Source organism: Orcinus orca, chromosome 13, assembly GCF_937001465.1.
Source record: "Orcinus orca chromosome 13, mOrcOrc1.1, whole genome shotgun sequence".
In the NCBI taxonomy this organism is placed as follows: Eukaryota; Metazoa; Chordata; class Mammalia; order Artiodactyla; family Delphinidae; genus Orcinus; species Orcinus orca.
The window spans coordinates 83,039,013-83,060,431 of NC_064571.1; the positions used below are offsets into that span (position 1 = coordinate 83,039,013).

Here is a 21,419-nt window from a genome sequence, read left to right on the forward strand (position 1 = left end):
TTAAGGGATGGTAGTTTTGGGTGTTCCTCCCTTTTCATCTTTCCTCCCAACAGTCCATTCACCTGATTCTGTCAAATGAACCATCCTCCCTTACAAGTCCCTGGCTTTGCCACATCCTGGCTCCTGGAATTCCCTCTCCCATCTCTGGAATAGGGCAAATAGCTCAAGCAAAAAGCAAAGAACATTGGTTCAAACCCTCGATCGGCACTGATGAGCCATATAGTCTTGGAGAAATCCTATCACTTCTGCAATCTTCAGTTTCCTTATTGTCAGCAAAGAACTAAGTGATGCTACCATCTTACAGAGTTTCTGTGTGAATTACATGACCTCCCACCCTATGAGCTGTGGGGTCTGAGGACTTTGTCCTGTAAGTTCATCCCTGACCAGTTCCTAGGAAGATCCAGAAGAAGACAACATGCTTTCACTAAGAGGTGGAGCTTGGGCATTTACCTCCTCCCTCAGAACACAGGTGATGCCTTCTGCCCAAATACTTTTCTGTGAGCTCTTTTCTTTTGAGGAGAGTTACTCCAAGGCCTGTTTAGGTTACGGCGCCCTGGCAGGCAGTGAGCTTCTCCAAGGCACCAAGTGTCTAGAACACCAAGCTTTTCACATGCCCGTGTTATAACATCTATTCTGCCTACTAGTACCAGCTCTCACACCCCAGGTCCACTGATGGCTGACAGCAGCTTGGGTCAAGCCCCGCTCTACCACCTCCCTCAGATGCTAGTTTGTCCTACTGACCCTGCTCTTTAGGGACAGACACCAAAGCCTGCCCATCCTTCCAGTTCCACTCATCCTAGTGGCAGAAAATGAAAGAGCATGATTTTGGGGTCGGAAAAACCTGAGATCAAATCCTGGCTCTGTGCTCCCATCTGTTATGCAATCTTGGGAAAATTACTCATTATCATTCATTTCATGGCATCAGTGATTGACCTGTATACATTTGTAAAACAGCTGACACCCAGTAAACACTCCACGATGATTGGTTTTTCATCATGTCGCCTCATCTTTCTCATCAGATCATTGCCCAGGTCCAGAATTCTTTACAGCTGAATTCATCCAAAGTAAGACATATTAGATAAGAAACATTATTTGAAAGTATGTGGATATAATCAGAGCTCAATAAACATCAATTATTGCTACTATTATATTATCATCATCATCTACTATTTGTGGAGCCCCTTATATGTGCTAAAACCTGTACCAGGCACTTAAAAAATACTATTTCTAATCACTGTAATCCTACAAGCTAGGCATTATTGTCCCTTTTTCTTCAGACAAGGAAACTGTGGTTCAAGAGACAAAGTTAAGTGACTCAAAACCACACAGCTAGCAAGTGGCCAGATCAGGACTTTCTAATCGGATCTAACCAAGTGTGATCCTCCTTTAAGGCTCAGGTGAAAGAGAAACAGGAACAATAAGCAGCTGATGTGACCCCTGGTCTCCCGTGAGACTGCTTAGAGAAACAGATGGAGAGCATCAAACAAGAGCCAGGGCTGCCAGATGTAGAGCGCTGAGGACGGGTGCTCGCTGGTGAAACCAGGGGGAGCTCCAGCATCAAAGCAGCCTTGAGCTGGACGTGGAGGCATGGAAATCAAAGGGGACAGTCAGGAGCTCTGGCAGGAATGGGCAGGATGGGGGGGGTGGGGTGGGAGGGGATGCTGGGAGCAGCAGCGGATATTTACTGAGAATCTACTGTGTTCTTGCCCGGGGCTGGACAGCAAACATGTATTAACCCCTTGTCCAGGGGAGGAAGCACAGTCATACAAATAATAAACAAAGAGATGGTAACAGGCAGGGCATATCCAGGAAATCGCCCAGACATCACCCGGAAGTCTATCTTTAAGACTCATGAAGGAATGACCAGGTCACCCTCACCCCAAGCGCACAACACAGGATAAAGTTTCAGGATCTCCTTTGGTTACCTTTTGCCCGCTCAGCCTGGGAGGTGGGCTTCACCTAGAGAACAAGGTGCCCGTGCTTGCTTGATACGCTACGGTGGGTCTAGACATGCAGTCATTCCTTCCCTAGCCCACCCACCTTGTGGAGCCCCTATCGTGGCTCCTGTCAGAGATGCTGGGACACCAAGATCCATCACTCCAGAGACCCTGCCTTCAAAACTGCTCTCACATGGCTCCTGAGTTCATGCTAAACGATGGACTATTGCCAGATGAACGTAACAAAGAGCACAGCGAACCTTAATTATAACATGGAGTCCGTTCACCTAAACTACACTTCACCATCTACTTTCCTTGGTTGTCCAATCTATAACCCACTGACCAGCTATAAATACTTATAATTATTTCCTTTCGTTATGCTCAAAACCACTAATTAGAGTAATTACTGCAAAGTATAGTTAACATGAATGAAGCTGACATGAAACAAATCATCAACACCCTATCTCCCCAAGCTGGCTTTCCTCTAAGCACCTCACTCTTGTCTTGGTTGGTTTCCCAGGCCAGACTCACCCGATTCGCTAAAATGTTTGACTATCTAAGGAAGCTCCACCCTCCTGCCCTCTCTGACTTAGGCAACGTTGAAAATAAGTGACTATTTCCACAGATTCGTGTCTGGCTGGTCAGGTCTCCCATCACTTACAGCTCTCCTGCAGCCAACTGTGCTCTTTCCTCTCATCCAGATCCTTTTTATGGCTTGTATCCCAGGCCTGAAGGCTTTAGCGCTTGTTGCCTTGTCGTGAGAGACCCACTACCATGAAAATTTCTTTTTTAAAGACGTTGCCCCTGGCACACACAAAGAAATGGCTTTGATGTAGTAAAGAGAGCTTGGCTGGAAGATGAGGGCCCCGGCACCTCTCCCTGCTAAGCCTGGACTTCCTTAGGCATACAGGTGATGACTAACGCCCGACCCAGAGCACAAGCGGGGTGCAGGCATGAGGGTGGGCGCCCTGCCGTCCACGTTCACTCAGGAAAGCTCTGACTGTATTATAAGTAGGGCATGACGTGGTAGGGTGTATAATGGTAGATACTCTGATTTCAAGCTCACTGGTGTTTTTGTGGTGTTGCTGTTGTGTTGTGTTGTTTTTCATGGCTTTATTCTTTCAAGAAGCCAACCTTGGGCTTCCCTGGTGGCGCAGCGGTTGAGAGTCCGCCTGCCGATGCAGGGGACACGGGTTTGTGCCCCGGTCCGGGAAGATCCCACATGCCGTGGAGCGGCTGGGCCCGTGAGCCATGCCCGCTGACCTGCGCGTCCAGAGCCTGTGCTCCTCAATGGGAGAGGCCACAACAGTGAGAGGCCCGCGTAACGCAAAAAAAAAAAAAAAGAAGCCAACTTGCCTTCCCAATCATCTTCCACTCACATCCTAAAATAGGGCATGAGAACAGGGTTGCAATATCCCAGCACCCTCTCTGCTTCCCCACCCTCATTACAACACTTACCTAATTCCACACGTAACACTCATTCGGGAGCCAGCCGCTCCCACCCCTCCACCAGCTCCCTCGGAGCAGGGGCCGTCCGCTCCTTCTCCATCCCAGTGCCAGCACAAGGATAGCTACAGGGCAGCTGACAACTCAGGAGCAAACTTACCACGAAGCTAATAAAGCTTCAACTTTAGGGCCCTTCACTTACACAGGCCCCTTCTGAAGCCTTGAACCTCAATTTTTATCCATAACTTTGCATCTTGTTCTGGATGGCATCGTGTCCCCCACAGATACACATGTTGGAGCCCTAACTCTCCAGTAGCTCAGAAAGTGACTGTATTTGGAGATAAGGGGTTTAAAGAGACAGTTAAGTTAAAATGAGGTCATTAGGGTGGGCCCTAATGCGGTATGACTGGAAGCCTTATAAGAAGTGGAGCTTGGTACACAGACACATACAGAGAGAAGACCACGTGAGGACACAGGGAGAAGGTGGCCGTCTGCAAGCCAAGGAGAGAGGCCTCGGAAGGAACCAACCCTGCTGACACTTTGATCTCAAACTTCCAGCCTCCAGAACCGTGAGAGATATATTTCTATTGTTCAAGACACGCAGTCTACGGTGCTGTTTTGGCAGCCAGACCAAACAGAAGGCACGTTCACCCCAAATGTAAAAGCCTCAAGCCCCACAGAACCTGACCTGCCACATTGTAAACGCGTGGTTGGCTGACACTTGAATGACTAGTCAGCGCATCATCAGAATAGACTCGGGGGAGAGTGATGGCCAGAGAGAAGCACTGTGCTGTCAGCGTAAGAACAGAAGCACCCGGAGGGAAGGGAGAAGAGTTCCTGAGGCAAAGGGCCAAGACTCAGCTTGACTCAGCTTCCCATGCAGTGGACTTTGTTCTCCAGCCCCGAGTCACACTTCCATCTGTCAGCTTCCGGTCAGTTTCGTCAATGTATACAAGATACCACGTGGGACAGTACCCAATACCTGTCGCCTCTCAGCCAGAGTGAGCTCTCCTACCCTGAACCCCAGAAAAGGAGGTGACAACTGAAGAAAATCAAAGCAATTTCTGGAAGATGTTCTGAAATGCCCAGCTCACAGGGCAAAAGACGCCCAAGAAAATTCTGATTTAGGGAAATTACAGGCTTTTTAGCTTCTCAAGTTATCTTATAATCATTGCAATGAGAGAGGAGCAGATGGCAGGATCTACCCAAAAGCTTTAAAAAGGAAAGTGGCGGGTAGAGGTTAAAAACATGTATTATTTATTTCTCAGAAAGGAAAGTAAATTTTAAAATATAATGACAGATAACATTGACTGCACAGTGCACAAAGTCACTTTCTCTGTCTCATGCAAGGTTCACAATGACCTGACAAAATGATCTTATGATTAAGAAGATGAGGCCTGATTAAGAAACTGAGGCCTGAGTTTACACAGACAGCAACATTGTTAAACTTCACTCCTCTGAATCCAAACTCCTTTACTTGTAGCAATACATATGTGTAGGTAGGCCTTCCTATGCGTGGTTGTAAAATAGTTTGCATTTACTATTTTTAATGAGAAAAATATAAAATGATTGTTTAATCAAAAGCATTCCTGGGCTTCCCTGGTGGCGCCGTGGTTAAGAATCCGCCTGGCAACGCAGGGGACACGGGTTCGAGACCTGGTCTGGGAAGATCTCACATGCCTCAGAGCAACTGAGCCCATGCACCACAACTACTGAACCTGCGCTCTAGTGCCTGTGAGCCACAAATAGTGAGCCCACGTGCCACAACTACCGAAGCCTGCACTCTAGAGCCCGCGCACCACAACGAAGAGCAGCCCCCGCTCACCACAACTAAAGAAAGCCCGTGCGCAGCAATGAAGACCCAACACTGCCAGAAACAAACAAACAAATAAATAAATATATTTTAAAAAAGAAGCATCCCTAGGGGCCTATGTTTCCTAATATTCAGGCTAAGGCTGACTCCTTTGGCCAACAACCAGAGCTATAATCCTCCCCCAATGGAGACTGTGTCTTATTTTCCTCTGGGCCCCATACTCGTATGGTACCTGACCTTCCAAAGGTGCCCAAGATATCCTTCCTAGATCCAGGCCTACAACTCAGCTTTGACATCCCCACCATCACTGACCTGCTCTCAGAAGTTCATCCCCTTCCCAGACCCAAGGTCTGGCTTTGTTCCAACCCAGGGTTTAGAAGCCTGCTGCCTCTGACCCAAACATGCAGGTGACACCCTCTCCCAGCCTCATTCCGGCAACAGCTGACCCACCTGAATTGGACCCTCCATCTCTCTGGCAACTTGTGTTGACTCTGGTACCTCCGTAACAAACAAGCCAACCGCCCCTTTCATACTCCAGAAGAGGCCCTGCAGCTCCCTAATAATGAGAGTAAACGTTACTGACATTTATTGCACACTTACTATGAGACAAGTAGTATACAGGGTGCTTCATATCTGTAATCACAGTGAACTCCCACTATAGCCCTGGTATTGTAAATGGCATGTATTCTGGCCCTGGGTAAGGTACTATAATCCTTATTTCATTAGTAAAGAAACTGAGGTCCAGGGAAGTTAAGGAATGTGGCTTTAGTGACAGGCAGTCAGGAGCAGAAACTAATCCCACATGTGCCCTGCTGTTTGCACATGCCCCCTTTACAGACACTGAGACGAAGTCTTGCAATGGTTTCATCCAGTCTCACACTTTGTCCTGAGCTGACACAGGCTCAGGTCTGAGGCTGTCTGATGCGTTACACCGCACGCCTTACTGTCTCCCCACACGAAGAGGGTCTCTGTGAAGGTTATGGCTCCCAGAGTGTGACAAGGATAAACAGAGTCTGGGACTCTGCTCAGACCACTCAGCTACAGGGGCTCAGAGAGCAAGGAGAGAGAGCGAAGAGGGCCGGGCACACCAGACGTGAGCACAGACCGGGCACGGTGAGCCTCTGATGAGCTCCTCCAGGGCAGACATGGAGAAACCTAGCTTAATTCAACATACAGTGACTTTACCTGTGCTTAATCCTAAAGGACCCACAGAAATTCCAAGAGCTCCTTTGCCCCAAAGACCTGGGGTAGCCTAGGGACCCAGAAGACTTCACTCAGAGACGTCATCTAAACCCATTTAAGTGGCCATGGTCCAGAATAAGAAATGTGGCTTAAGAATCCATCAGTCAGTCAATCAATCTATCGCCTCCCCTCCATCTTTGCCCAAGAGGAGCCTGGAAATGCCATTAGAAGGGCCCATAGAAGAATAAATGCCACAGTAAATCAGTCCAGACTGGCTCTGAAGGAAGGCCTGACCCACACAGGCAAACATGGACAAAATAATGATGAATCATACCTTTCTTCCCAGATGTGAACCCTGAAACCCTGCCAAGGTCTGTTTGAGTGTTTTCTGATGGAGTCACATGGCTGCATCCCAGGGGCTTGGCTCACTCCTTCACGGAGCCAAGTCCTGGTAAATGTTTTATGTTTGCAGATCTGTGAGCTTGATGAGCTATGACAATGTTTGCCCATCGCAGGCTGGCCTGTGTGCTTGGGGTTTGGGCACTGCTCACACCAGTGGCATTTCAGCACGTGACACACCAATAAACATAGATAGCATCTGCCCTGAAGAGTTCAAGACCTTTGTGATGGTTGTTATCATGGTGGGTTGTGGGTTTTTTTTTTGTTTTACAAAGCCCACAAAATTATTGTTATGCTTTTCTAACAATAATACCATGTTGTTAGAAAATTTTGAACTGGGATTCAGAAGACCTGGGTTTAAGACCCAGCCCTGCCATTTACTAGTTTTGTAACCAGGAGGCGAAAAATATCAACAAACCTGATCCTCGGTATTCTCATCTGTAAAATGGGGATGATAATCCTCATCACCATGGGTTGAACGGATGCCCTACCTGTCTCTCTTGCGTGGTATAAAGCCAAGAATCAAAACATTCATAAAAGGGGTTTCCCTGGTGGCGCAGTGGTTGAGAGTCCGCCTGCCGAAGCAGGGAACGCGGGTTCGTGCCCCGGTCTGGAAATATCCCACATGCTGGGCCCCTGAGCCATGGCCACTGAGCCTGCGCATCCGGAGCCTGTGGTCCGCAACGGGAGAGGCCACAACAGTGAGAGGCCCGCCTACCGCAAAAAAAAAAAAAAAAAAAAATTCATAAAAGTACAATGCAAATCACTCCATAAATGTAATATATACCATTTTCCTCAAATTTCAATTCAACAAGAGTGTGTACTAGGCCAGGTGACACATGCCTGGAAGAAAGTTATAGCCATGTGGATAAACTGGATTGGTCAGAGGAAAGTCTTTAACCGGTGGACCAACCTACAAGGCTATAGGAACCTAAATTATTGACCCCCCTCTACGTACCAGGTACTACTAGGCACTGAAAATAGACTACTAGGTACTGTGGTTCTACTCTCTGGAGAAACTCACAGTCCAAACTGGAAGTGAATAACAGGAATGTAATAGTGTAAACGCATTGGAGAGAAATGGCTCGTGTGCCATGAGAAACAGGAAAGGCTTCACGAAGGAAAGGCTACATGAGCTGGATTTTGAGAGGTAATGAGAAACTTGCTCATAAATCATGCAAGTCACAGGACAAATACAAAGAGAGAAACTGGTCAAGACCTTTCAGAGGAGGGTGCTGTAAAGCTATGGACTTTCTCGCCCAGTGCTGGGTTGGTGGAAAAAGGGAAGGTGGGTACAGTGGGTGACCCAGCTCTCCTGTCAATCCCAACCACCTCACATGGGTGGGTAGAAAAGAATGGAGAGGTTTCGAGGAGCCATGATAGGAGATGGTAAGGGGGAAAGATTGAGTGTGAACGGGGTTGATAAAGACTGGGTCAGAAACAGTTTTCACCCACTCAGTCATAAAGAAAAGAGATGATACAAACTTCCATTTAGATATTTCCCACTTTAGCTTAAATCCTTGATAAATGGCAAGTCACTAAGCTTCGCAGAGTCTCTGTTTTCTCAAATGACAAAGGAGGAACAAGAACAATTGACATGTGGCCACTGCCATGATAGATGGTATGTCTCCAGCAGACCCATGATTGACTACGCAGTTGAGAAGCCCTCGTTAGAATTCCCAAGGTGATATAATCTGAAGGAAAGTTCAAGTTTCCCTGTTGCAGCGTCATTTTATCATTCCACTTTTTTGCCTCCCAATGGATGGCTTTAGAATCATCTTCTGTTCGTTCTCATTTTCTCCGGCTGCAAAGTATACTTTGGCACGAGAACAGGCAGCGCAGGCACAGGAACTGGGCCTCGTTCCCTCTGGTGGATGAAGTGTCTTATCCTTAAACCAGAACCATCTGTGTAAAATGACTGGGAGGCACAAGAAAGTGCCGGAACCACAAAATTCCAGCTTTGGTTTTGGCTTTCTGGCAACGAGAGAATAAAAATGCCACTCTTATTTCTCCCAAGATTTCCTTCTCCACCGTCTACTCAGGTATGACTTCAGTTCTCCATTAGGAAGCCCTGATGTTTTTGTGGCCCACTCTTCCAACTGCCCTTGGAGATCTTGCTGGAATGCACATGAAGGTCATGGTATTGGCTGGAAATTAAATGACTTTTCTCTTCAAGAAAACAAACTTCATAAATCCTCGCTCATTCCTACACAGGTGTATAGAAGAAACATAAGAAATTGTTCTATGCGTGTGGGTCTCGCCAAGACCCAAACATGAAAAACATATGAGACCCAAATATGAACTTCTTTTTGCACAGAAGGTGTCTGTTAAGACATTTGAAGTGAGTCCAGTGAAAGGCAAGCAGTGAGGTATGAAAATATCGTGCCGAAGATCTGCCGAGAATGGCCTGCAGGGATCCGCACACAGCGTCTTCCCACGTTATTATAATCAGGGGCGCCATTTGCATCACCTGATAAAAACTGCAGTTTGGACTCACTAGATGGGGTGGGACAAAGATATTTACAGAGATGAATGAGGGGTGTTGGAAAATGTGCTCTCCTCCACACCACAGGAAGGCTTAAAGATCCAACCCAAACCAGAGCTCGTTCAAGTGTCAGGAGATGAAAATAATGTGGTTTGGGTGCACAAACGTTTTTAACTATAAATATCCTTTAGATCGTTCCAATGCATTGAGCCAAAACCTAAATGCCGTGAGGTTTCACCCAACTGAATGGTTCCTTAAATAAACACAATGCAAGGACAAAAACTACCAAGATGAAATTGAAAGAACAGAGACTGACTAAACGGATGACCCGAGGAAGGAGCGAAAACACGTCCAGGCCTTTAGGAACACGTGTTAGCTAAGTACCTTTGGTGGCTGTGCGCTGGTCAAGCTCATTCAAATCCATCAGCATGGTAAATCTTCCACCAGAAATTCTTTGAGAAAGATATGAGTGCCCTGCACTGAAGATGAGGAAACCAAAAATGCCAGACAGGTTACGAAACCAGCTCAGGATTGGAAGTCACATCCATCTGATCCCAAAGTTCACCGTCTTCCACAGGAGCCTCTGTGCCCACCACACGTGTGTGTTTCCAGATCAGTGTGTGACCTCTTCCAGGGTAATGGCATTGTCCCATTCGCCTAGGACTTCGTAGGACCAGGAGGTGTCTGGTCCCTTGGAAGTTGTATGAAGTTTCTCAGGGCTGCCATACCAAAGTGGTTTACCACAACCTGGGTGGATTAAAACAATGGGCATTTATGTTCTCGCAGTTCTGGATAAAGTCCAGAACCCAGGTGTCTTCAGGGTTGGTTACTGCTGAGGGCTCTGGAGGAGCAGCTGCTCCGTGCCTCTCTCTTGGCGTCTGATTATTAACCAGAAATCCTTGGTGGTCCTTGGTTTTAGATGCATCACTGTAAACTCTGCCCCCACCTTCGCATGGCATTCTCTCTGTGTCTGAGTGCGTGTCTGCTCTCCTCTTCTTATAAGGAAGCAGTCCTATTGGATTAGGGCCACCCCTACTCCAGTATGACCTCCTCTTAACTAATCACATCTGTAAAGAACAAGTTTCCAGATAAGGTCATAGTCACAGGCACCGGTGGTTGTGATTTCAATATATGCTTGAGAGGGACACAATTCAACCCATAACAGAGACAATAAATTCTTTTTTTTGAATTGAAGTATAGTTGATTTACAATGTTGTGTTAATTACCGCTGCACAGCAAAGTTATACATATATACATTTTTTAAATATTCTTTTCCATTATGGTTTATCATGGGATATTGGATATAGATCTCTGTACTATATAGTAGGACCTTGTTTATCCATTCTATATATAAAAGCTTACATCTGCTAACCCCAAACTCACAATCCATTCCTCCCCCAACCCCTCACCCCTCGGCAACCACCAGTCCGTTCTCTACATCTGTGATTCTCTTTCTGTTTCATAGATAGATTCCTTTGTGAGAGACAATAAATTCTTATTTCTTGAATTAACCAAAGGCCAAATGGACCCTTCTGGAACATCTGATATAACCCATGGTCTGGGAACCCCTGTTAGTGCCTCTCTGGACACATTAGTTCCCCAAGTACTGCCATTCTGCCTTCTTTCCACAACCTGAAGAAACCAGTCAGATTTGCCAAAGCTTCCACCATGTTACAGACCTTCTGTGTCCTGAGAGAGTGAGGAAAAAACTCTTTTCCCATTAGGTATCCTATCCCACTCCCTTTTCCTCTAAAAACTTGGGCAGTTTTACAACTGTGTAAGGAAGATGGGAAGCTCTGAATGTCATTTAAGCAGAAGGAGGAAGAACACAAATCTAAGAGCCACATTTTGACGCCTGAGTCACAGCACCGGGAGGAATGCTTGTTACCAAAAAAACCAGCAGGAGCGAAAGTAAACCTCATCAAATTCTGAAATGCACCCATTATGTGTATAATGACTATCAACTGATGAGATCTCAAAGAAACACCAACGTTGGCTTCTAGACTGCTCTGGCTGTAAAATCTTTTGGGTTTTTTGCTTGTTTGTTTGGTTGGTTTTGTATGAATAAATAAATTTTCAAAAATTTGATATTAACAAACACATATACAATATATGTCCAACCTTCAAGATAGCCATAAATAAGGATGTTACCACCCAAGAAGGTAATATGGACCCAATAAATGAATAAAAAGTAGCTAATAAAGCCCCAATTAAGAAAACTATAGAAAATAACTAGGAAAATGTAAGCCCATTCTGGCAACAAGCATTTGCATACACGGTTAAATATAATTTCCACCAGGTGCGTGAAGCACATGAGTGATTATAGACGGGAAAGAACTGAGTGGTAACCTTTCTTCGGCACGGACACCACCTCCTCTGATTACGCGGCAGCACTTTGAAGAGTTAAATGCCTTCTACAAATGCCAGGTGGTGAGATTATTATTGCCTTCAGAGTGATCCAGCACAGCCAAGGCTGCACATGCAGCAATTTCACAGGAAATATTTTACCCTCCACTTTCTTTCCCTGGAAATACATGGTTCATTTAAGCCTGTGGGGCTCAGAATGTACTCCAAAGAACCATGGCATTCTAACACTAAAATCAAAGAATGCATGTCTTTTCCCAATTTGCAGGGAGAAGAATAAGCAAATGAATAGAAATGTCTCAATGTGAAGTTTTATTCTGTAATTTTTCTTGTAAGTATTTGGAACTCGCTACCTTTGGACCGCTAGTAAGTACCAGAGATGACAGAGAAAATCAGCAAGCCTTATCACCCCACTGTTTCCATAGCTCCATGCACCTGCCACCAGCCCACTAATGCCAGTAGCGGGTAATGCCTGTTTGCATTTGCATAGTCTTTTCCTCCCACCCCACTCTGATAGATCTGACAGTGGGGGCCGTGCAGCTCTAGAGCTCGGCATGCTTAGCCCTGGACTTGGCACCTGTGAGCTCTGAATAAATGTTTGCTGTAAGAATGAACAGGTGAAAATGCAAATCAAAACCACAATAAGATATAACTTCATACCCGCTAGGATGGCTGTTATCCAAAACACACAAAAATAACAAATATTGGCGAGGATGTAGAGAAATTAGAACACTTGCGCACCAATGTTGGGAATGTAAAATGGTGCAGCCACTATGAAAAACAATATGGCAGTTCCTCAAATATTAAATATAGAATTAAATATAGAATCTAGGTGGATCCAGGAGTTCCACTACTGGGTGTATACCCAGAAGAACTGAAAACAGAAACTCACGCCCACGTTCATAGCAGCACTATTCACAATAGACAAAAAGTGGAAACAACCAAATATCTGTCCATCGATGGATGGATGAATAGACAAAATGTGGTCTAGACGTACAATGGAATATCATTCAGCCTTAAAAAGGAAGGAAATTCAGATACACACCACAACATGGATGAAACTTGAGGACATTATGCTAAGTGAAATAAACCAGACACAAAAGGATAAATATTGTGATTCCAGTTATATGAGGTACCTAAAATAATCAAATTCATAGATTCAGAAAGTAGAATAGTGGTTACCAGAGGCTGGAGGAAGGGGGAAATCAGGAGTTATTGAATGGGTACAAAGTTTCAGTTCAGGAAGATGAAAAGTGCTAGAGATGGAGGTGTTAATAGTTGCACAGTCACGTGAATGTACTGAAGGCCACTGAACTGTACACTTAAAAACAGTTAAATGGTAAATTGCACATGAAATTTTCACAGTTGAAAAAGAAGATGAGCAGGTGACTGTCAACAATGAACATCATTCTCTAGTAAGCATGTGGCTTCCAGGAGCCCCATCACCTAACAAGCCTTAGCAACTTGAAAGCAGAGTTGCTAGGGTACCACTGGTGGGTATTTTAAGAATATTAAGGGCTTCCCTGGTGGCGCAGTGGTTGAGAGTCCACCTGCCGATGCAGGGGACACGGGTTCATGCCCCGGTACGGGAAGATCCCACATGCCGCAGAGCGGCTGGGCCTGTGAGCCATGGCCGCTGAGCCTGTGCATCCGGAGCCTGTGCTCCGCAACGGGAGAGGCCACAACAGTGAGAGACCCGCGTACCGCAAAAAAAAAAAAAAAAAAAAAGAATATTAAAGGAAAAGACTATAATTTTCTTTAATGCAGAGACATGTTATATTGACTCAATTCCAGCATTCAAATAATCGCAATTGACCATATTTTTCAAGGTAAAAATGATAACATGCACTTACTTAGAATATTTAGCAGTGCACAACGTTGTAACATGAGAAGTACAAGCATCTTTTCCCTTCCCAGTCCCTCTCTCAAAAGGTGATCACTATTAACAGTGTCTTAAATTATTCTTTAAACAACAACAACAAATGCTACGCTTAGACTAACGATGGCACATATGCATGAGCGTGTATTTTTAAATTTTCACTTTGCACGTTCATATTTACATTCTATTTTATATTCACAGTTTTAACATTTATACAACTTGGTTCATACCCTGTACACTTTTCAGGATTTAACTTTTTTTCCATTGAAAATATTCTGAGGGATTTTTCCATATTAGGATACAAAGAGCTACTTGTATAGACTATACTATAGCTACTTATAGACTGTTTAATATTCCTGATGAAACCTTTAGGCTGTTTCCAAGCTTGTTTTTGTGTTTTGTTTTGCTGACTCTAGCAAGTAAATTCATTGCAATGGAATTGGTAGATCAAAATATGAGCGATTTGTATTTTCATGAATATTGGCAAATCACAGTCTGTAACGTAGTAACAGCCTAAACTCTCACAATGTGTGAGAAAACCAGTTCCCCACCCATCATCCCAGTCATTCCAGCACTTCGCAAGAATCAGTGTTTTAATGTTTGCTTTTCTAATGAAGTGACATGGTATCTTTGCTTTTCTAATGAAGTATCTCATAATGTTTATTTGAATTTCCTTAACTAAAAGATACGTTGAGCATCCTTTAACATTTTTCATGTCCATTTTTCTTTTCCTTTAAATTATTTGTTGATATTCTTTACTGACTTCCCTATCACTTTGTCTTATTATTTTACACGAGCTCTTTAAAGATTCTAGAAATTAGCCTTTCATTTGTCATACGTGTTGCAGATAGGTTCCCCAGATTTGTTTGTTTTACTTTGTTTTAGCTCTTCCATGCCAGACATAAATTCAAAATTTGCTTTTAGTCGTATTTATCTGTCTTTTGTTTTACAGCTTCCAGACTTTTGATCATACTCAGAAAGGCTTTCCCTGATCCAAGTTTAAAAATAAACTCATTCCAACTCTTAGACTATCCTTGCTCTGTGTATGCAATAGTGTGCCAGTGGTGTTGCCTTAAATGGAATAAAATATAAGAACAGTGAGTGGGAACATTAAGACCAGCTATTAAAATGGAGGTGAATGACAATATCAAGTGATTTTCAACAAGTATGCCAAAACAACTCAATGGGAAAAGAACACTATTTTCAACAAATGGTATTGGGACAACTGGATACCCACACGTAAAAAGTGATGTTGGACCCCTAACTTACACCATAGAAAACATCAACTCAAAATGGATCACAGACCTAAATATTATAGCTAAAATACCAAACTCCTAGAAGAAAACATGAGAGTAAATCTTTGTGGCTTTGGGTTAAACAATGATTTTTTTTAGATGTGACACCAAAAACACAATTGACAAATGAGAAAAGTAGATACATTGGAATTTCTAAAAATTTTTAAATCTTGTTTCAAAGACCACTATCATAAAAGTGAACATACAACCCACAGAATGGGAGAAATTATTTGCAAATCACATAGTGATAAGAAACTTGTACCCAGAAGATACTACTTCATACCCACTAGGATGGCTAAAATAAAATAGACAAAATACCTGTCCTCAAAAGCATTGGAAAGCAAAATGAAAAATAACATGTTTAGGCAAGGATGTGGAGAAATTGAACTTTCATTCATCGTTGATGAGGTTGTTAAATGGTACAACCACTTTGAAAAATAGTTTGGCAGGTCCCCAAAATATTAGACATAGAGTTACCATAGGACCCAGCAATTCCATTCCTAGGTATACACCCAAGACAAATGAAAACCATGTCCATGCAGAAAATTGTGCATACGTGTTCACAGCAGCATTATTCGTAACAGCCAAAAGATGAAAACAACCCAAATGTCCATCAACTGATGAACATATAAACAAAATATGGTATATTCATACGATGGAATATTACTCAGCAGTAAAAAAGAATGAAATACTAATTCATGTTACAACATGAATGAACCTTGAAAACATCACGCTTCACAAAAGAAGCCAGTCACAAAAGACTACATATTGTACGATTCCATTTATTTGAAAAATCCAGAATACGCAAATCCATGGAGACAGAAAGTAAGTTAGCGGTTGCTTAGGGCTGCGGTCAGGTGGGTGGAGGAATGGACAAGGGGTAACACGGAATGACTGCTAATCAGTATGGGGTTACTTTAGGGGTGATAAGATTATTCTAAAATTAGATAATGGTCATGGTTGCAAAACTCTATAAATATACTGAAAAACCCACTGAATTTTATATTTTACATGGGTGAATTTTATAGTATCAAACATTTAAGTTATATCTCATGAAAGTTATTCTTTAACTTTATTTTAAAAATCAGGCAGTAAGCCATAGTCTTCCAACTTCTGTGCTCGATTTTAACATTTTGTGCTTTTGAAGTATTTGGTAATAAAAATGGAAGAAAGAGGAGTAAGTGATAAGAAAGGAAAGTGAGTGAGAAAGGGATGGGAGGAGAAAATTTAAAACTGCTACAGAGTGAAAACTCAAAGAATGACTTAAAGAAAAAAAACATCTTTTCTTCCCTCTGTATATATAGATCTATAGATAAAATGCTCCCTCATCCTGGAGAAATACCCAGTTTGGAAGCAGGAATCCAGTGAAGTTTGTCACGGAGAGATGAGGAAGGGGCCAGTGAATAAAGCACCTTGCATGTGTGTAACCTTGTCCGCTACTGTTTCCTAACAGTGAGTTCACAGCCAGGTCACTCAGACATACTGAGCATCTCTTTCCTTCTCTCTAAAAGGGTAATAATATCTCTCCTCACAAATATAAACCTCAAACACTTGAAAAATCTTAATACATTATAAAATGTGAGTATTGTTACTATAAAACTGATGTTTCTCTGTTAATGTGGCATGAATGATGGTTTCTTATTAGAATTTTACTTCTTCAGATAAACATAAATATACTCAGAGCAGAATAAGAAATTAATATCCATTTTCCAAATAAAACTTGATAGAATTCAATCCCACAGACAAGAGTTCCAGTCCAACTTTTGTCATCCTCAACCGACGATAGACATTATCTGGACCACCTTTCCCTCCAACCTGTGGAGAATGTAGTGGTAGAATCGGGGAGGCCCTTTGGTGCTTTCCAAGTCTGCAGTTCAAAGATGTCAGATGCCACTTAGAAGTCAGAGCCAGGACCGGCTCATAATTACTGGCATGAGGAGTAAAGAAAAACACAAGGCCCCAGTTTTTCTAAAACTTGAATAGCCAATTCCCAATAGGAAAAAAAGTAAACTTTTACAGAAATTCAATGTGCCCATTGAACCGTAATCCTTGGAATAACGTGACTAACTCTTTTCTCTTTGCTCATCATGTTTATGACTAAACACTACTTTGGGTAATAACATGAATCTATGCCGGAAAAGTGAACAGGAGAGCAAATAAATAAGAAGACGTACTTCCAGACTGAACTGACTTCTGAGGCTGGAAGACTTCACGTGTGTCCCTCACCCCTCCCTGTCACTTTTCTCAAACTTTCCTTCTTTTGGCCCTTTTACCAGCCTCTGATCTCAGATTGTCCCCTAAATGCCACTTCTCGTCAGACCTGTCAGCTTGGTGGCCAATACTCAGCTCCTGACATTGGCTTGTCCCTGCTTCTCTTGGGGTCCTTCATCTTATCTGTCCTCAGCTAGGGCCACCCCTTCAGATCCAGAGTTCTCAACTGGCACCAGAAACACAGACACCACTTACCCTGCTCCGATGCTCACTCGTATTACCTCTACACCCCCTTCTCTCTGGGCACAGGGTAACTTAAGTGTGTGAAACCATTAGATAAGGAAAATGTCGCCTCTTGCACTGTTGGTGGGAATGTAAATTGGTGCAGCCACTGTGGAGAACAGTATGGATGTTCCTTAAAAAACTAAAAATAGAGCTACCATATGACCCAGTAATCCCACTCCTCGGCATGTATCTGAAGAAAACCCTAATTCAAACAGATACACACACCCCAATGTTCATTGCAGCACTATTTACAATAGCCAGGACATGGAAGCCACCTAAGTGTCCACTGACGGAGGAATGGATAAAATGTATACGTATAACTGAATCACTTTGCTGTACACCTGAAACTAACACAACATTGTAAAGCAACGATACCCTGATATAAAATTAAAATTAAATTAAAAAATAAAAGAGAGAACTGTAAAAAAAAATTCAGTTCCAAATTTTCCTTACCATTGACCCTGTGTAGTTGAAGAATAATGTCTTAATCAATCAAAAAACAAAACAAAAATTTCAGCGTTCTAATAACTATAATGAAAAAGAATTTGAAAAAAAATATATATATATATATATCTGAGTCACTGTACTGTATACTCGAAACTAACACAACATTGTAAATTAACTAATTCAATTTTAAAAAGCTAAAAGTTTCAGGGTCACATAAGCTGGGACATCAGCTGCATAAATCTAAGCTCTACCATACCTGTCTCTGTGAACACAGTGGCAAAAGATGTACCTGTCCAAGAAAACACAGACAACGAAACAAACCCTGACTAAAATCTCCAGGAGAAAGATTCACATGGTGGAGCATACAGAATGCATCAAAGGTACTCTGGACTTTTAATCTTCCCGAAGTCTTCTCTGAGGGAACGGGGGCTGGAGCTGGGGGAAGACTGGGAATGCAAACATGTGACTGTTTTTCTCCCTTTCAGTCTTGCCCGCTAGTAAACCCTTTGTGGACCTTTGCACAGAAAAGATGGAATTTTTCCATAAAAAGGAAAGAATGATGGGGTTTCTCCAAGCCCTTCCCCTTCTGGGTGCTGTCAGCCACTAGATGTCCTGTTTCTCCTTTTTGGCCACAAGCAGAGCTAATGCAAGGCCTTCTCCACACACCAGAGACCTGGGCTGGGCAGGGCAGGGTTTGCCGCTGTGGACCCCCCCACTCTGGTGCCCTGGGCACCGGGGATTGGGCTGCCGTGGCAACTCCGTGTGTAAGAGCCCTAACCCTAACTGACTGGAAACTAGTGAGGGGGCAGGCTCTCTGATTCCCTGGGATCCTCCAGCCAGGGATCAGTAACTTAGTTAAACTTGGCACCAGGCCTTCTGGGAAGCCACACTGTACCTACGTTCCTTCTGGCTACCCAGGTCCACTCCAACACCTCAGGTGCAAGCTCTGTATTGTGGCTTGTTCTCCAAGAGCGGCCATCACCACTTCTTCCTTTTTTTAAATTTATTGCACTGAAGTATAGCTGATTTACAACGTTGTGTTAATTTCTAATGTACAGCAAAGTGATTCAGTTATACATATATATACATTCTTTTTCATATTCTTTTCCATTATGGTTTATCACAGGATATTGAATACAGTTCCCTGTGCTATATAGTAGGACCTTGTTGTTTATCCATTGTATATATAATAGTTTGCATCTATTAATCCCAAACTCCCAATCCATCCCTCCCCCAACCCCTGCCCCCTTGGCAGCCACAAGTCTGTTCTCTATGTCTGTGAGTCTGTTTTGTGGATAAATTCATTTGTGTCATATTTTAGATTCCACATATGTGATATCATATGGTATTTGTCTTTCTCTTTCTGACTTAGTTCACTTAGTATGATAATCTCTAGGTCCATCCATGTTGCTGCAAATGGCATATCACCACTTCTTTCTCTTCCCTTCCTCTAATTTGTTCCATTCTCTGTGAAAATCCAGTGCCTCTTGGGTCTCTGGGGAGATGTGTTTCTTCAGGAATTCTTAGCTCTCAGCAAGTCCTGCACTTACTTGATCCAGGCTTTTCAGATTCTCCAACCCTCTTTCCAGGGACCTGGTGAATGACCTACCATGAAAGCTTTTCCTAGAAGAGAGAGAAAGAATGATCTGCTCCCCTTCCTGCCAGCATGTAGCTATGAAGTGCCCAGGAATCCCAGTAGCAATCACCATGGTTGTCCACTCTCCCTAGAGTGTCCAGAGAGTGTATCACAGACTCAGGGGTCCTGGTGGCCTTGCTACGTAGAACATTACTGATGCCGGATCCTCCAGACACTTCTGGAACCTCTGCTCCTTCTCATCCATCATCCCAGTGGCCCTTCATGGCATATCTAACAGTGCCTTGAGTCTTTTTCACCCATTCCTGACAGTATCCCTCCCCCATTTCCACAGCAGCAGTGAGCTCGAAGCTCCAATAGCCCCCTCCTCAGCTGCCAAAGTAGGACCAAGCCTTGACCTAGTCCAAGTTCACTGGCCACCGATCTCCTTTCTTCCAGAGTGCATCCAGCTTTATTAAGAAATCCATCAGGGTTGTAGCTTTTCCAGGAGATTTCTTAAATTTTCTCTCGCTAGTGAATGAGTAGAATGTTGTGTAAACCTTGTTCCTGATCTGAAATATCCAGTCCTAAACAGATTATCATCTCATTTCATTGTAATATTAGTAAGAGAAAATAAAAATTAAAAAATTGTTTCTTCATCTCAGCATCCTTTCCAGTTTCCCTTTGTCTTTGGGGTGGTATTTCAAAGGCCATCACGACTCGCTATTGGATGAGTTCCCACCCACTTGCACTCTAGGGCCAACAGAAATGTTGAAGGTACATTCCTGACTTAGTACTATGGCAATAATTTAATAAGCAGTATTACTCAATATGAGTTGAAAATCCAAAATAATCACTCCCTAAACAGAACTGGAATCCATATTGCAACTGGTACCAACAAAACACCACATGGTAAGTCAACAGACCCTTCTTAATAGCACCTTTGTGCTGTGTCCCAGCACTGCCCTCCAGGCTTTAAGGTACAGCCACATTCACACCTCACAGCGCCCCTATTAGGTGGATACTATGACTATTTCTATTTCACAGATGGCAAAACTGGGGCACAGAGGTTACGTCCTTGCCCAAGGTCACACAGCTATGAAACAATGGAGCTAGCGCTTGAACTTGGGCAATCTGACTACAAAACCTGTGCTCTAAACCACTCTACTATACTGCCTTGAATTCAACAAAAGGCATACTGTACCTCATCCCAAAGGGGAAGAGAGGAAGCTTTGAAAAGCACTTTCAATGTTGAATGGATTTTTCCCAGAGGTGCCAGTGGGGAAATTACATTATGAGACACGCGGAAAAGAGTCTTAAAGACTTTGTTATCCCCAAATCTCACTACCCTGGCAGCTGTCCCCCTAAAATCTCCCTTCTCTGATTCATTTCTGAATTTTCTCCAAAATCTCTAGACCACCTGGATCTCCAATCCCTTTCCATTCGTGGAAAGACTTAGATGGTTGGGTCTCTTTCAATTCTCCTTTTTTACTAATTATCCTGGTCAGCCAAACAAAATCACCAAAGGTAGATCAGGTTTAGCAGGGAAAGGATATGAATGCCTTTTTATACCTTTACATCTTGGCCACATTTATGTTAATTGTGTCCTTTGTTAAGTCTGAACTTTAAACACAACGCATCTGAATGTTCTTAACTCTTCTTTCCAAATCAAAAGGTATCCCCTTTATCTTGCCTATCACACCTGCAGGTTAGAAGGTGATGGTGCCTGTGGGTCACTCTTCCTCAGCTTCCTTGGCACTCCTCCCCTGCATCGCAATCCCCTCATCCGTAGCCTAAGGCAAGGCTGCTCCTTTGTCCATCCCTTGGCTATGTGACATAGAATATCTTATTAAGTTCTACAGTCAATCAATCTACTCCTTTGTCTACTATTCTTCTTCATTTTTAAGTCATTACTAGTAAGTCACACCTAGAGTATCTATAGAACTGACAGAATCAATAGAGCCATTGACATAGATTTGCTGGGTAACCCCTTCTGATGGCACTGGCCCTGGGTGGATCTGTTAATTACCTAATCACTGCCACACCCTGACCCCAGTCAGGCCCTTCTCAAATATGGGCCATGGAATGCTACAGCTGGGCTGG

The 21,419-nt window shown here is 43.4% G+C and overlaps 1 long non-coding RNA gene across 1 annotated transcript in view; it reads right to left on the bottom strand.

Moving 5' to 3' along the window:
- Nucleotides 1–21,419, bottom strand: part of LOC125960761 (uncharacterized) — a 49,676-nt gene that overhangs the window by 17,506 nt on the left and 10,751 nt on the right. The gene's annotated exons all lie outside the window — the stretch shown is intronic.